Below are 17,002 nucleotides of genomic sequence, written 5' to 3' on the forward strand. Positions count from 1 at the left end.
TCTTCATCCTCAAATCCAGTGCCAGCATCAACCCCCAAATAAGTAAAGAAAAGATCGCAAAAGACATCCTTGGAGGCACTTTAAGGTAAGGGAAGACCTGCACCTATATTCACTGCAGAAAGGATATCAGTTGAGGGAAGCAAGTGGGATATCTGTCAAATGCTGGTATGCAGGATTACCTGCAGAAGCAGCACCCACTAGTATTGACATCAGGGGAGGGTGGCAGTTGTAACTCAGGAACCCCTTTTGCAATTCAAAGTAAAAGCCAGAGGGAAAGTATTAAAGGGGAAGACTTTTCCCCAAGCTGATCCCAAGGCCCCTTCCATTGGTCAGGTGGTAGACCAGCAGTCCCAAGCCATGCATCCAAAGTAGCATGTAGCACTGTCCTAGGGCTAGAGGAAGGCAGCATCTAAAATGGTAACGAGGAGCATCGTAGAAGCGACTGCTTTTGATGACCAGCCCCTGCAGGTAGTGGAGAATGTGGGCTTTGTGTGTCAGCACCCAATCACAAATTCCCCTCCGGGATTACATGAAGTAGGAGGGTCATCCCCACCCTGTACAACCAGTGCAATAGTCACATGCAGGTGCGGCTGGTTAAGACAGAGGGGAGTATTGTGCATTTCACCAGTGATATCTGCACCACCATGAATGCTATACATGCTTACTTCTCCTTGATGGCACATGGTGAGCCAAGGGCTAGCAGTAGTTCTAGCAGGGCTGGAGCATCAGGGTGCAGGCAAGCTTTGCTGCACACCCAGCAGATGCATGGCCCCCATAACTTGCGCAATATTTTATCTGCCATAAGAAAGATGCTAGAGGATTGGCAGCTAGATAGGAGAGGCAGAAGTCTTCATGCAGATTTCTTTGTGACAGACTGTGGGGCAAATATAGTAAAGGTAATAGATTTGGGCTTTCAGGGCATCCCTTGCTGCACCTGGCAGCAAGGGATGCCCTGGGCTGGTGCCCAAGGACCATGGGAATCTGTTCCTGAAGGACCTGACACAGAAGTGCAGGAAAATAGCAAGGCATTTCCATTGAAGCGTGAAGGGGGGCAGCTTCTCTGTGAGAAGCAGAGAGACTGCAGGATATCTCATAAGCATCGGATTCAAAATGTTGGGACTCGCTGGAATTCCACCTATATGATGCTGCCGAGGTAAATGGAGCAGCAGCTGCCCCTTCATGATCCGTCTCTGGAAACAGAGATAGTTGTAACTCCCCCCCCCCCCCCGGGGCATCATGATTGGATAGTGATGCGGCAGCTGGTACGAATCCCGAAGCCTTTCAAGGATGCCAAGGAGTTTCTAAGTACTATAAGCACCATCCTGGAAGGGGTCATCCCTATAGAAAATATTCTGGAAGAAACGTTAGAGGGCTTCAGCGAGCAAGAGAGAATGGAAGCAGAGGTGTTTCAGTTTGCAGCAGCAGATGCAAGAGAGAGATGGAAACCTCTCACAGAAAACGATCCCGGCATCTCATATTCATGAAGGAGATGCTGGTAGCTAGTGTGTAAGAACAGGAGTGCCAGAGGCAGAGGCACAGTGGGGATGTATCTTAGGAAAGTGTGGCCACCTCAGAGAGTGGGACAAGCAGGAACACCGCCAACGACCACCTCATCTCCCACCTCAATACACAAAAGCCTCATTGCCCACAAAGAATCATCTCTCTTGATGGTCTTGATCAGTCCACCCTAGCAAAGGACACCACAGCAGAAATGTCTGTGAAAAGCTATTTCGCAGAGCCCATCGAGGAGATAGATAAAGATGCACTGGAATATTGGGCACACAAGTCCACAGTCTGGCCAGACCTAGACAAGGTGGCTCAGTGATAGCTTTCCTGCTCATAAAACAGCTTGCCCAGTGAATGTGTCTTCTCAATGGTAGAAGACATCATAAGCCCTCATTGTTCAAGGCTGGTGCTAGAGTTGATGAAAAGCTGGTATTTTAGACAATCAATTCTGGATTTCCAGAATTTCTATGCAAGTAGCAAGATGATAAAAGGATCTTGAAGGCCTTACTGCCTTTTTTGCTACCTGCCAGGCCCTAGATGTACCACCTTAGGTGTCTTGCTGTGACTCCTTTGCCTACCTGCCTTGCTCCTGATATACTACATTAATGGTTATGCTGTTAATATGCCTACCTGCCATGCCTATTAAGTACCAGCATAGGAGTTTGGTGCCTCCATTTTGTTTGCTGTTTGGATCACAACTAGTTCTCCCACCTTGTTTGTTGGTTATACTGGGGTATTTTGTCCCCAACAAAAAAACATGTAAAAAGAAAAAAATACAAGCGTCTCCTCTACCCCACCTCTTTTATGGTCTTTATTTTGTTCAACCTTTCTACAATCCGATCCTAGTTCTCCCACCCTGTTTATTTTTTATTATACTAGAGTGTTTTGCGATAAAATAAAAGTTTCTCCTCTCACTCCACTTCTTTTATGGTTTTCTTTCTTGCTGTCTAGACCTGCGTAAGCCTTTTTGTTGTTTGCAATTTTCAATATTGTACACCATGGTGGTTTAGACACCTGATTGTGATTCACTGCACTTCACATCTTGTCGGTTTAAACTTATTTGTGGTGTTTGCAATGGACTACACTCCATGCTTTGGGGATTTAAACACCTTTGTGCTATTTGTAATGGATCATACTTCATGCCTTGATAGTTTAGACACTTCTGTGCTGATTACGCTTCACTGCACTCCACACTTTGGCGGTTTAGATATCTTTGTGTTCTTTGTGATGAACTGCATTCCATGCCTTTGGTGTTTAGACAATCTATGTGCTGTTTGTGATGGACTACATTTTATGCCTTGGTGGTTTAGACATTTTTGTGCTATTGGTGTTAATCTACATTGTATGCTATAAAGGTTTTGATATTTCTGTGCTGTTTGCAATTCTCTGCACTATACACCATGAGGGTTTTGATGTCTCTGTGCTGTTTGCAATTCCCCATACTGTATACTTTACACCTTGGGAATCTTGCTCTCACTATATCTAATTGCCATGCTCCTCGTATATCACTTTGGGGTTCTTGCTGCCATGCTACCTAGCTGCCATGCTCCTGATGTACCACCTAGGGGGTCTTTCTTCCACTCTGCCTTGCTAACATTCTCCTGATGAACTACCTTGGGGGTCTTGCTGCCAATCAGCTTGGTTGCCATATCCTAGACTCTACACCTTGGAAGTCTTTATGCCACACTCCAGACTTAACACCTTTGAGGGGTTTTACTACCACTCTGTTTTGTTGCCATACCCCAAATTCTATAACTTGTGGGTCTTGGTGCTATCTACCTTGATGCTATACCTATCATGCTACAGCTTGGGGTCTTTCTACCACTCAGCCTTACTGTCATATCCAGAGTTTACATATTGAGAGTCTTGCTGCCACTATGCCTTGTTGCCATACCACAGACTCTTCACTTTGGGTGTTCTTGTCACTATGGGTGGCTGATTTTCACCTCTCATGCTGTCTTGGAGTTTTCATGCCACTTTTAGTACTACTTTGTCCCTCTATCCATGCCTGAATTTTATTTCTGCCATCTCTGCTGATTTGTTATCTCTTCATGGTGCCTTAGGATATTCATGCCACTCTTGGTGCCTCTTTGCCCCTTTTGTGCTGCCTTAGGGTATTCAAGACACTTTTATTGGTGCCCTCTGTTGAAACTGTGGGATGTTCTTGACCCCCTTGCTGCCTCTTTGCTCCTCTGATTGTGCCTTCAAGAAATGCAAAAGTTAAAAGTGTTCAATAGGCATGGACATTGTTTAAAAATACAATCCTAGAGGTGCAGTCCATATGTATTCCACACATTAAGAAAGGTGGAAGGAAGGCAAAACGATTACCATCATGGTTAAAAGGTGAGGTGAAAGAGGCTATTTTAGCCAAAAAATCATCCTTCAAAAATTGGAAGAAGGATCCATCTGAAGAAAATAGGATAAAACATAAGCACTGACAAGTTAAGTGTAAAACATTGATAAGATATGCGAGGAGAGAATTTGAAATGAAGTTGGCCATAGAGGCAAAAACTCATAATAAAAACTTTTTAAAAATATACCTGAAGCAAGAAACCTGTGAGGGAGTCAGCTGGACCATTAGATGACCGAGGGGTTAAAGGGGCTCTTAGGGAAGATAAGGCCATTGCAGAAAGACTAATTGAATTCTTTGCTTCCATGATTACTAATGAGGATGTTGGGGAGATACCAGTTCCGGAGATGTTTTTCAGGGGTGATGAGTCAGACGAACTGAACGAAATCACTGTGAACCTGGAAGATGTAGTAGGCCAGATAGAGTAGCAAATCACCTGGACCAGATGGTATGCATTCTAGGGTACTGAAGGAACTAAAAAATGAAATTTCTGATCTATTAGTTAAAATTTGTAACCTATCATTAAAATCATCCATTGTACCTGAAGACTGGAGGGTGGCCAATGTAAGCCCAATATTCAAAAAAGGCTCCAGGGGCGACCTGGGTAACTATAGACCAGTGAGCCTGACTTCAGTGCCAGGAAAAATAGTGGAAACTATTCTCAAGATCAAAATCGTTGAACATATAGAAAGACATGGTTTAATGGACCACAGTCAACATGGTTTTACCCAAGGGAAGTCTTGCCTAACAAATCTGTTTCATTTTTTTGAAGGGGTTAATAAATATGTGGATAAAGGTGAACCAGTAGATGTAGTGTATTTGGATTTTCAGAAGGTGTTTCACAAAGTCCCTAAACGACATTATCCAGAAACATATCCCTCAATGCAACACGAGAAGAGCAAACACAGCACAACTTGACATTCCATCTGTCGCAAATGCCAAACTCACCACAGTAAGAAACAGGGCCTTCTCGATTGCAGGACCCTACCTCTGGAACTCATTACCAGATCACCTAAGGCTACAAACCAACCCCAAAATATTCAAAAAAGCACTCCAAACATGGCTCTTCAGACAAGCCTTCAAAGACGGTATCGGCTAAGCACACACACCACAATCAATCATGCATTCCATGATGAACTGCTAAACCATATTACTCTGTTGAATTATAAACTGAGATTTATTGCCACGTTACTTCCACTGTTTTAACCTTTCCCCCCCTGTGACAACCCAGTTATATGGTTATACCTTACTGTTCTCTTCCCCCTGTGTTAATCCAGTTATATGGTTATCCCAACCTGTGCCCTCAATTGTAACGAGTTGTTTTAAATGTAACGAGTTGTTTTAAATGTAAAACGGAGTGAAGGCAGCTAGCTAAACTTCGGTATATAAAAGCATATAAATAAATAAATGAGAGGCTTCTAAGAAAATAAAAAGTCATAGGATAGGAGATGATGTCCTTTCGTGGATTACAAACTGGTTAAAAGACAGGAAACAGAGAGAAGGATTAAATGGTCAATTTTCTCAGTGGAAAAGGGTAAACAGTGGAGTGCCTCAGGGATCTATACTTGGACCGGTGCTTTTCAATATATTTATAAATGATCTGGAAAGGAATACGATGAGTGAGGTTATAAAATTTGCAGACGATATAAAATTATTCAGATTAGTTAAATCACAAGCGGATTGTGATACATTACAGGAGGACCTTGCAAGACTGGAAGATTGGGCATCCAAATGGCAGATGAAATTTAATATAAGTGCAAGATGTTGAATATAGGGAAAAATAACCCTTGCTGTAGTTATACACGATGTTAGGTTCCATATTGGGAGCTACCACCCAGGAAAAAGATCTAGGCATCATAGTAAATAAGACTTTAAAATCATTGGCTCAGTGTACTGCAGCAGTCAAAAAAGCAAACAGAATGTTAGGAATTATTAGGAAGGGAATGGTTAATAAAACGGAAAATGCCATAATGCCTCTATATTGCTCCATGGTGAGACCACACCTTGAATTCTGTGTACAATTCTGGTCGCCGCATCTCAAAAAAGATATAGTTGCAATGGAGAAGGTACAGAGAAGGGCAACCAAAATGATAAAGGGGATGGAACAGCTCCCCTATGAGGAAAGGCTGAAGAGGTTAGGGCTGTTAAGCTTGGAGAAGAGACGGCTGAGGGGGGATATGATAGAGGTCTTTAAGATCATGAGAGATCTTGAACGAGTAGATGTGAATCGGTTATTTAAACTTTCAAATAATAGAAGGACCAGGGGGCATTCCATGAAGTTAGCAAGTAGCCCATTTAAGACTAATCGGAGAAAATTCTTTTTCACTCAACGCACAATAAAGCTCTGGAATTTGTTGACAGAGGATATGGTCAGTGCAGTCAGTGTAGCTGGGTTTAAAAAAGGTTTGGATAAGTTCTTGGAGGAGAAGTCCATTAACTGCTATTAATCAAGTTTACTTAGAGAATAGCCACTGCTATTAATTGCATCAGTGGCATGGGATCTTCTTAGTGTTTGGGAAATTGCCAGGTTCTTGTGGCCTGGATTAGCCTCTGTTGAAAACAGGATGCTGGGCTTGGACCCTTGGTCTGACCCAGCATGGCAATTTCTTATGTTCTTAACTCCTGATACTGCTGGTACCCTTTTGCTTTTTGTGGTGCCTTGAGCTATTCATACCACTTTTGTGCCTCTTTGCCACAAGTCTTGGTGCCTTGGAGTTCTATTTCCCCTTCTAATGTTGTCTACCCACAAGTTTCATTAAAATTGATTATAAAACTCCAATTCTGAAACCCAAAATAGGCTTTGCTGCTTCCACCATTGACTTTAATAGGAAATAAAAACACATGAAATGAAGTAACAAAACAAATTTTGTTTGAAACTAATGAAATGAATGAAGGTGAGCTATGAAACGAATATACAAACTGGAATGAAAATTTTGCTTCTGTACATTGCTATATTTTTATATATTAACTGTGATAAACGGTTCATACAGTGTACACCTAGGCATATTGTATCATATACGGACTGTGACACACTCAAGATACATTCTATTTTATATGCTGCCTGTGACAAACCGTATATGCATTGTGCCTCTAAATGTACTGTATCCTTATTTACTGACAGACCTTAAGCATATGCTATCCTTATATATTTACTATGACAAACTTTATATACATTGTACGCCTAGTTACACTATATAATTATAGACTGATTGTGACAAACTATATTCCTAGATATACTGTATCCTTATATACTGACTGTGACACTGCCACAGATACACTGTATCTTTATATACTATGAGAAACCTTACATCCATCGTACCCCTAGATATACCGTATACTTATATACTGATTGCGATGCACCCAGGGTACACTGTATCTTTATATACTATGACAAACCTTACATCCACCATACCCCTAGATATACCGTATACTTATATACTGATTGCGATGCACCCAGGGTACACTGTATCTTTGTGTACTATGTGTAAGTAACGGAATGAGTGCAAGCCCTTTGAGCTGCAGTGCAGTTGACGCTGCCTCACAGGTGGGTCCAAGAGGCCTGCTCCAACAGCTGGAAAATGCGCTTTGACATGAGCCAGGCTAAGGCTTCATCTGAACCAGGCACCTCCCCTGCAAGTTGGGCCCTTAGGTTCTGGCAGCCGGCAGGACTTAGGAGATTCAAACGCCATGTAGAATCCAGAAGCAGTCTAAGAGGTGAGGCTGGCAGCAGACAAGGCGCAGTCTGAGTTCAAGGATAGGTCAGGTCCAGGCTACAAGCAAGGGATAGATCTAATTCCAAGGCAAAGGTCAGAACTGAAGAGATTGCCCAAGACAGACAAGACATAGAGGGACAGACAGGACAGGGCAGATAAGACAAGGCATGACAAGACTCCGAAGACACAAGAAAGACAGACAGACAAGACAAGGAAACAAAGACAGGGAAAGACTGGAAGGCAGGCTGGATGAGGGAAGGCAGGAAGTTAGCCATGGGACCTATTGCTGAAGCACTGGTAAGGCATCCGAAGGACCCTTATATGGGAAAGGACTGCTGGAATCATCAGCGGGTGCTGTGGGAATTCTCCCACGCTAGGCCCTTTAAACCTAAGTGCTGTGCGCCCGCACGCACAAAGAGGAAGCTATGATTCGGGCAGAGTAGAGGCGTCCCTTGCAGCATCAGCAACAGCCAGCATCGAATGAGCCACAAAGAGCTGTTGGCAGGGCAGGGTCGGCCAAGTCAGCATTGCATCAGGGTAAGTAAAGCTGATTGCAGCAAAATATAAGACTATGATAAACTTTGCATACACTGTGCCCCTAGATATACTGTATTATTATATACTGACTGAGACACATCTAAGGTATATTTTACCCCTTGGTTGAGGTCCTGGCATTGGGATCCAGCCTCTGGGCTGTGCCACGGCATTGAGCTTGGGCCTGGTCCCTGGCTTGTGTAAACCACAGCACCCTACCACGGCCTCAGCCTATGCCAGACCAAGGCTTCAGCATGGACCTAGGCCTTGGCCGGGGTTTTTGACCTGGGCCTGAGCTCCATCCTAAGCCAAAGCCTTGTCCTTGCATAGGCCGAGGCCAAGGTCACAGCGACCTACTGCATCCTTGGACTATGCAAGGCCGAGGCTTCGGCCTGGGTCTAAGCCTCGCCAGCAGATCCCCACCAGATAGGGTAGTGGGGGTGAGGGAGGATCCTAGCACCAGCTATTTTCCGGGTGAGTAGGAGAGATGGGTGGCGGGGCTGGGAGGCCCTGTTTTTGTATTTTTCTTTCATTTTTGTGGATTTTTTAAAAACGTTTAATTCATTTTTTTCACATGAATGAAACGAATCAAATTGAACCGAAATTCATGTGAAAAAAACCTCCCAAAAACGAGCTGAAAAACGAAACACATTTTTTATTCCTGCACACTCCTAATATGTAGCTGACTAAGGGCCTCTTTTACTAAGCATTTTTCCCATAGAGGCAGAATGGGAGAAAAGCCATACTAAAGGCCCTAAGTTAGGGGCATTCCAAGGGTATAACTGGAAGAAGCAATGTTAACTGGCTATCTCTGATATTCATAATTTACTGGATTACTTAGCCGGCTAAGTCTGATCGAGCCAAAGACCTGTCCTAAAGTTAGCTGGATAAGTTTATCCAGCTAACCATGCTATCTGGACTGTGTCTGAATATGGACATACAATCTTAAATTTCTTGTGGGCCTCTACTGGGAGTCAGAGTAAACGAGATACAGTTTGGCTGATATGATTAAACTTCTTTTGGCCTGACAGTAATCTGGCAGCCATATCTTGCAACAGTAGCAATCGATGAATCTCAAGCTTCTGGAGCCTCTGGTATCAAGAATTTCAGTAAACAGTTTTGTTAGTTACCAAAGTATGGTCAAATCAGGGTGGTCCAAATAGGAAAACAGCCTTTTTATTAAGGTGAGATGAAAGAAACCAAATTGAATCACCTGTGAAATGTGAAAACCCATGCACAGCTGAGCATCTAACACAACTCCCAAACTAATAACTGTTGGTAATGGGGAAAATTCAATCCCTGCAATGTGGGATAAGCAATAAGGGGATTGTTAGCTCTGGAAAACCATGAAGATGAAGATTTTTCTGCATTCAGTTTTAGCCCTTGTTGTGACAACCAATCTACTACCACTTCTAAACAACAAATTCCAAACAACAAAGTCCAAATCCCTGCTACGTTTCTCAGTGGTTTTATGGAATTATTTGTGAGTTTTTTAACTGAACATAAGAACATAAGAAATTGCCATACTGGGTCAGACCAAGGGTCCATCAAGCCCTGCATCCTGTTTCCAACAGAGGCCAATCCAGGCTACAAGTACCTGGCAAGTACCCCAAAAACTAAGCCTATTCCATGTTACCATTGCTAATGGCAGTGGCTATTCTCTAGGTCAGAGCTTTCCAAACTGTGTGTCGGGACACGTTAGTGTGTCGCCTGCAGTGTGCAGGTGTGTCGCGCAAGCCCGGTCAACTCTGATGCGAGTTTGGGCTTTTTTTTTTCCTAGAGATTCACTTTTTTTTTTTCAGTTTATGGGTTGCTTATTATTGGGTGATTTTTGCTGTCAATCGCGTTTTTTTGGGGGGCTTGGTGGGTGGAACGAGCCCAGCCATCCTTGCATTGGCTGCTGCTGCCGATGAGGCCTGGCCATGAAGAATACTGACTGCAAGCAGCAGTGTCTGGTGATCATGGAAGGGAGTGAAGCACTTAACTGGCAACAATCAAAAAGATGAGGTACATGAGTGTGGGGGCCAGACATGTGCTGGGGGGAGAGAGATGAGTGAGTGGGGGGCAAACGTGCTGGGGGGACAGACATGTGCTTGAGGGGGAGAGATATGAGTGTGTGGGGGCCAGACATGTGCTGGGGGGAGGAGAGAGATGAGTGTGTGGGGGACAGACATGTGCTGGGGGGAGAGAAATGAGTGTGTGGGGGTCAGACATGTGCTTGAGGGGAGAGATATGAGTGTGTGGGGTACAGACATGTGCTGGGGGGAGGAGAGAGATGAGTGTGTGGGGGACAGACAATTTGTTTTATTATTGTTTCTCATAAATTATAACAATAACATGAATCTTGGAATATATATTTTTAATATAAATTTAAGGTTTTCATGAGATAGGTTGTGTCGTGAAACATTTTATTTATGTATATATTTAAGGAAACATACATAAATTGTCGAAATATGTTTCGTTCGTTTAACCTTTAACCTCTGGTTTACTACTAGACTGAATTACCATGTCCCGAAATTATGTTTGCCTAAAAATTGTGTCACCAACATGAAAAGTTTGGAAAGCTCTGCTCTAGGTGAACTTAATAGCAGGTAATGGACTTCTCCTCCAAGAACTTATCCAATCCTTTTTTAAACACAGCTATACTAACTGCACTAACCACATCCTCTGGCAACAAATTCCAGAGTTTAATTGTGCGTTGAGTAAAAAAGAACTTTCTCTGATTAGTTTTAAATGTGCCCCATGGTAACTTCATGGAGTGCCCCCTAGTCCTTCTATTATCCGAAAGAGTAAATAACCGATTCACATCTACCCGTTCTAGACCTCTCATGATTTTAAACACCTCTATCATATCCCCCCTCAGTCGTCTCTTCTCCAAGCTGAAAAGTCCTAACCTCTTCAGCCTTTCCTCATAGGGAAGCTGTTCCATTCCCTTTATCATTTTGGTTGCCCTTCTCTGTACCTTCTCCATCGCAATTATATCTTTTTTGAGATGCGGCGACCAGAATTGTACACAGTATTCAAGGTGGGGTCTCACCATGGAGCGATACAGAGGCATTATGACATTTTCCCTATTTTTGTACTGCAATCATGTCTCAAAATATTGTTGATCTTCAGTAAAAGATATTTCTGTTTTGTAACAGCATCCATTGTGTGTGGACTGTGTGGTATTCCCCTTAGATCTTGCAGCTAGAGAACTGTGGGGGACAGGAAAGGTTGCCCCTGGCCCTTAACAGGGAGTGCCCTGAGAAATGGGGGTCACATCACATTTGCTTCTTTCTAAGCATGCAGCAGGCAATTGCTCTCTATTTCTCACTGGCCCTACCAGAGAGCTGCAGCAGCACCAGAGGACCCCGCCAGGAGCCCTGATAAGCTCCTTTGGGTGCTGGATAAAAGCCATCAAGGCAATACAAGCTTTCTCTTGGGGTGCACCAAACCTAAATCCCAGAAAATATCTTAATGAAACATAGCCCTATATTAAAATCATATGTACCCACAGTACTAGGCAGATTCGCTTGGTGGAATTCTGAATTGGACAAGGTGAAGATTGTTTTAATAACTTTGGTAGTGAAACATGGGGCAAGCCTAGCTGAATTCGGAGACCAACTCCCTTCTTTTTTCCTTTTACATAAATATGAATCAACTGTATCAATCCCAGGTGTCTAGCACTGTTGGAAGGGCAACACTCAACAGATATTGCAAAATCTAAATTCGAGCCCTGAATACGTGGAGAGAAGCTGGTCAATGAGGTGACAGGCTTATTTCAGTCATGCAAAATTGTCTCCAAAGAAACAGTCCATAAAATGTAAGACCATTTCTGACTTGGATTCACTGATGTTTGTGTATTTGGTTGACTAATGGCTTATTTATATTTTGGCATGAATCAGACTGGAATTATATTAATTGCTTTGCTCTTCCGGTAGTCTGGCATTGTGTTTTAGTGATTTCCTGAGTTCTGTGCTTACCATGTTTTAAGGGACAGATCTGAGGAATCTCATAGCTTACCAACAACAACACGATGTGACATCTGCATTAAATAGTGGGATGTTTGAACTTCTGCCCTGCTATTGACATCTTCAGTTATGCATATCTATTTATTTTATCCCATGTCACATTAAGAGTTCAGAATAATAAATTAAGCAGCCAGTTATAGCCAATGTACCTTGGCTATAACTGGCTGCTGTTAAAGTGGGTGTTCTCGGGAATGTGTTTGGGGTGGGGAGGAAAGGACATCCGAATAAATTTAAATTATACGCAGGTAGTTTTTCCCCCAGAACCTCAACTGCAAAATGGCAAAGTCCATGGATGCTTTTATACTATTCCGGATAGCTTTTCTCTGGAAACTGGATAAAGGTTAAGTGAATGAGTGTGGAAGTAGACCCAGTGGCGGGGGGGGGGGGGTGGAATGTAGTGAGAGGAGAGACAAAGGGAGTGAGTGAGAAGGGAGGAGAGAAAAGGGAAGAGGGGTAAGTGAGTGAAAGGAGAGGGAAGAGCGTGTGAGCAAGAGGGAAGGAGTGAGTGAGAAAGAAGGCCATAACTGAGTGAAAGGGAAAGAAAGGGAAAGGGGTGTGAAGGAGGAGGAAGAGGCACATGAAGGGAAAGGGTAGAAAGCAGAGAGGGACAAGACTATCGGGCCGATTCCATAAAGGGCACTTGGCTGGGTGCACTTCTTAACACGCGGTTGGCTGCGTGTTTCCGAAGTGCGTCTATTACCCCTTATACTGTGAGGGGTTTAGCGAGTTGAAAACGCGCAGCCAAACCCCCTGGAAACTAATAGCGCTCACCACATGCAAATTCATGTTGATGAGGCTATTAGTAGTTAGTCGCTTAGGATACCAAAAGTAAAATGTGTGTCCAATTTATGAGCAGCCCGAAAAAGTGTACAAAAAAGCAGAAAATCCTGCTTTTCTGTACACCTTCAATATAAAGTCGGAGGAACCAAACATTTAAAAAATAAATAAATGTGCTGGCTGGTCCGGTCAGGAGAACGGACACTCAATTTTAACGGCATCCATTTTTCTAATTGATGGCTGTCAGCAGGTTCGAAAACCGACGCTCGTAAAACTGAGCGTCGGTTTCCTGAACCTGCTGACAGAGCCATCTCTCCTGGGCCAAGGAGGCACTAGGGACATGTAATCGTCCCCAGCGCCTCCTTTTAGTGTGACCCCCTCATTTAAATATAGGATCGCATGCCCAGGAGAGGCGGCTGGGTGCGTGTTGGGAGAGTGGCCGCTCTCCCACGTTTCTTACTGAATCGGCCTGTATATGGGATGTGAGCGGGGAGAGAGTGTAGGGGCCAGTAGAAGCACTAGGAAGACTAGCAGCCACTAGAGTACCACACTTTTCGGGGTGGCTCAACAGTGGCAGGACTGTTACTCCTTTTTCTTCCCAGCTGCATGGGCCTGCATGACTGGGAAGAAGGAGGCGCAATCGCTGTGACCAAAAAAAGCAGCAGCAGGGTTGGCCCGCATGGCCAGATAAAAGGAGCAAGGGCAGTGTTGGCCTAAGTCCTGAGAAGAAAGAGGCGTAGTCCCATCAGCTGCATGGGCTGAAGGTGGAGGCTACTGTTGCTTGTGCGTTCCAGAGGGGGAGAAGAGAGTATGTGTTTGTGAGTGAGAGATTGTGTGAGGGAGTGAGTAAGTGAGCGTGTGTGTGTGTGTGTGTGAATGAATATATGTGTGTTAGAGAGTCTGTCTGCAGCCTCCCTCCACCCAACTAATCCACAACAATCTCAGGATCTGGAAATCTAAAATTCACATATATGGAGAGAAGGGATTTATTTTTAATTACTGGGTGTTATTTAATGTGTCTATTTTGACATTTTTTTAAACTGAATATTTATTAAAGTATCTGCAAACAACCAACAAAAGATCACAACAACATTGCAGTAACCATATTATCCCACCCAACTCTTTCCTGCCCTTCCACCCCTCATCCTCCAGGACCACATGAAATAAGATAAAAAGAAAATGAGGGTGATATGCTTAGCATAACATATTAATCATGCAACTCTCGCCTCTGCATATACGGCAACCAATATCTTCAAATATAGGCACCTTATTCATTCTTGGTCACGGTCAACGTCTGTAAGTAATATACAAACCTTGATCGTTTATTAACCACCAGCATTCCTGGAGCCAAAGGTAGCTTCCAACATACAGCGAGCACAAACCTAGCTGCGATTATTATTTGAATAATAAATAATGGAAGAATTCTAGTAATATTTTCAATTGGAAGGCCCAAACAAAAAACCCTGGAGTCCTTGGGGATGGTAACATTAGCAACATCTTGAATCCATTCAAGAATCCTATCCCAGTATTTCTGGACCAAGGGACATCCCCATCAAATGGGATACAGAGTGCCTTCACCCTTGTATAAGCGCCAACGTTCATTGAGAACTTAAGGACAGAGTTTGTGCAGGTGCTCTGGAATAAGATGCCATCTAAACAGCGATTTATATCCATTTTTCACAAACAGAGGAGAAATCAAACTTTTTTTCAATAGTCAGAAAGCATAAATCCCCCAAATCATCCTTTAGTACTACTCCCAAGCCCTTTTCCCATGCTAATAAGTGTGTGTTTCCCCTCCAAGGTGCCCCAGAGCAATATATATAACTTAGAGATTATCTTACAAACCTGTGTGCTTCGCTGCAATACCTTTCTATTCTGAAATATTTATTGGGTTTAAATGTTTATATGAATGTAAATATTGATTGTTATTCTATTTGCCGGCTGTTTTGAAATACTCTTTATTAGTATGGTTTTACTGTTAGGAGTGATGTTTTGCATTTTCTGATTTTCTTGTTTGATGTTTTATGAGGAATGGTGATATTTCTGTTTTTTTCATTGTTACACTGCATACAAAATGTGGCTTTTTAAGGTTTCCAGTTCAGTTTTTGTCTGCACATTTCTATCAATGTTTTATTGTTCTCTTTGTTTTGTGTTTGGTGAGGGTCCATCCGTGTTCTGCATGTGTGATCGAGGCGAGGTATTCTGCTAGCAGGCAGTTTCTGTGTAGGCATCTATGGCAGCCTGATTTGCTCTGTTTTCCTAAGAAGAGGTGGACTGGTGTTTTAGGGCCTGGTGTAATACTTGCAGTTGTTGTCTTCTCATAGGTAGGGTTGTTATTGTTGGCGTGCTGGTAATTAGGCTTGTTTTGGGATGAGAGCTTTACTATATTGTAATTGTAATTCAGTTTACTCATAGTTTACACCCAGTAGGCTTTACAATAGACATAATGCCATATGGATTCCAAGTGTCATGCTTGCTTTTTTTTTTGCAGGGTTTTCTGGTTGGTACCATGGCAGTGCATGTAAATATAATAAAACTGCTGTGATATTTTCACCTCAGAAGACGGTACATTTTATGTCCTTTTCCATGTAACATCTGTTATTATAAATGCATAATTGTTAATTGATTCTGGTGAGGGAGGAATGGGCGCACGGCTGTAAGGTTTGCTTAGGGCACCCAATACCACCTTACCCCTGGCCCTGAGAGTGTGTGCCACATCTCCCACTTCCCCAGAGCGCAGATGCTGGGAAGGGTGGGAGGATTCCTGGGAGGGTCACAGCAGGGTTGCCAGCTTCCTAGAAATATTATCACTGGCACTCTGTTTTCCAGTCCTTTGGGGACCCTGACCCCTGACCCCTGCCTCCCCCTTCCCCAGCATTTCAAATCACCAAAATGCCCCCCCCCCCTTCCCCCACCTTTCCGCCTTCTCACTGATTTGACCTGTGCGGATCTCATTCCTTGCCTCAGACAGCAGATTGCTTGCAGCCGCCCCTGAAAAGAGCTATTAGAGGTAAACTGTGCATACGGAAACGGTTACTCTGAAGGCAGTAGAAGAATAACACAAAGCAAAGCTATTAAACTGAGTTCACAGTCCGTGAAAAATGCTGGAAAGGAACATGTGGCCTGTTTACGGAGGTTATCCAGGCTGGAGTTTATAGGAAAGCTACAATCAGCACACAGCGCTTCAGCAAATGAGTTCCTGTACAGAAACCGTCAAACCTGAAACAGAGAACCTAAAGGTTATGCTCTGGGCAAAAAATAGGCCAAAATCGGAAGCATAGAAAAGCTTACAAGTCAGCTGGGCTTGCACGTATGCTTTTGAAATAGGGAATCTTACCCGTGTATTTAATTTTCTGAAACTTCAGGAAGATTCCATGCAAATTAGGGAAGCAAAAGCTTGTGCGACGGTGCAAAGGTCTAAGACCTTTGCACCGTCCTTAAAATGGAGCACCTCGGACCAATCTACCAAACCTCCTGCAGCGCTCTCTGCACTAGTCTTTGCTTGCTCCGAAGTTGTGGGAAATCAGATCCTCGAACATGTGCTATTTCACAGTCGTGCATTTAATGTGATCCACCAAACTGCTTTTGCACTTTTTCCGCAAAACATAAATCCGGCCCATGGCTGCGGAGGCAGCGCTCACAACCCTCTGGGTGCTGACGTTTCTGCCCTCCCACAGTGGTGGTACCTGGCGGACGGGCTTGAGATGCACATATGCTGGGTTCCAGAAGGAGCCACAGGCAATGGCTGGAGAGGGAGAGAGAGTTAAATGTAGCAGGGGGAGGGGGACCCCAGGGAGCTCATGGCACCAATAACCCCAGTACAGGGCAGTTTAGACTGGAAAAGAAAACTGCGGGGCCAACAATAAAATAAACAAGCTGGCTCATAATACGGACACCCTCAAGATCTTGAGCCATTTAGAGGTCGGACCGCTACCATCAACTATTTCATTTATGCGTTTGCCCTCCTTTTTTAATCTCATACTATGTCAGACACAGAAATAAGTGTGAATTACTGTGGAACATAACTTGCATTGTCAAGGCCATGACAGGAACAGACTCAGACAGACTTTAATAGGAAACAAACTTCTGGTTACGCTTGGGACTCAAGG

At 43.6% G+C, this 17,002-nt stretch overlaps 1 protein-coding gene across 1 annotated transcript in view; it reads right to left on the reverse strand.

Annotated features, from left to right (window-relative positions):
- The window catches only part of GFRA1 (GDNF family receptor alpha 1), a 349,872-nt gene that overhangs the window by 128,154 nt on the left and 204,716 nt on the right, over window positions 1–17,002 (reverse strand). The gene's annotated exons all lie outside the window — the stretch shown is intronic.

This window comes from Rhinatrema bivittatum, chromosome 7 (assembly GCF_901001135.1).
Source record: "Rhinatrema bivittatum chromosome 7, aRhiBiv1.1, whole genome shotgun sequence".
NCBI lineage: Eukaryota > Metazoa > Chordata > Amphibia > Gymnophiona > Rhinatrematidae > Rhinatrema > Rhinatrema bivittatum.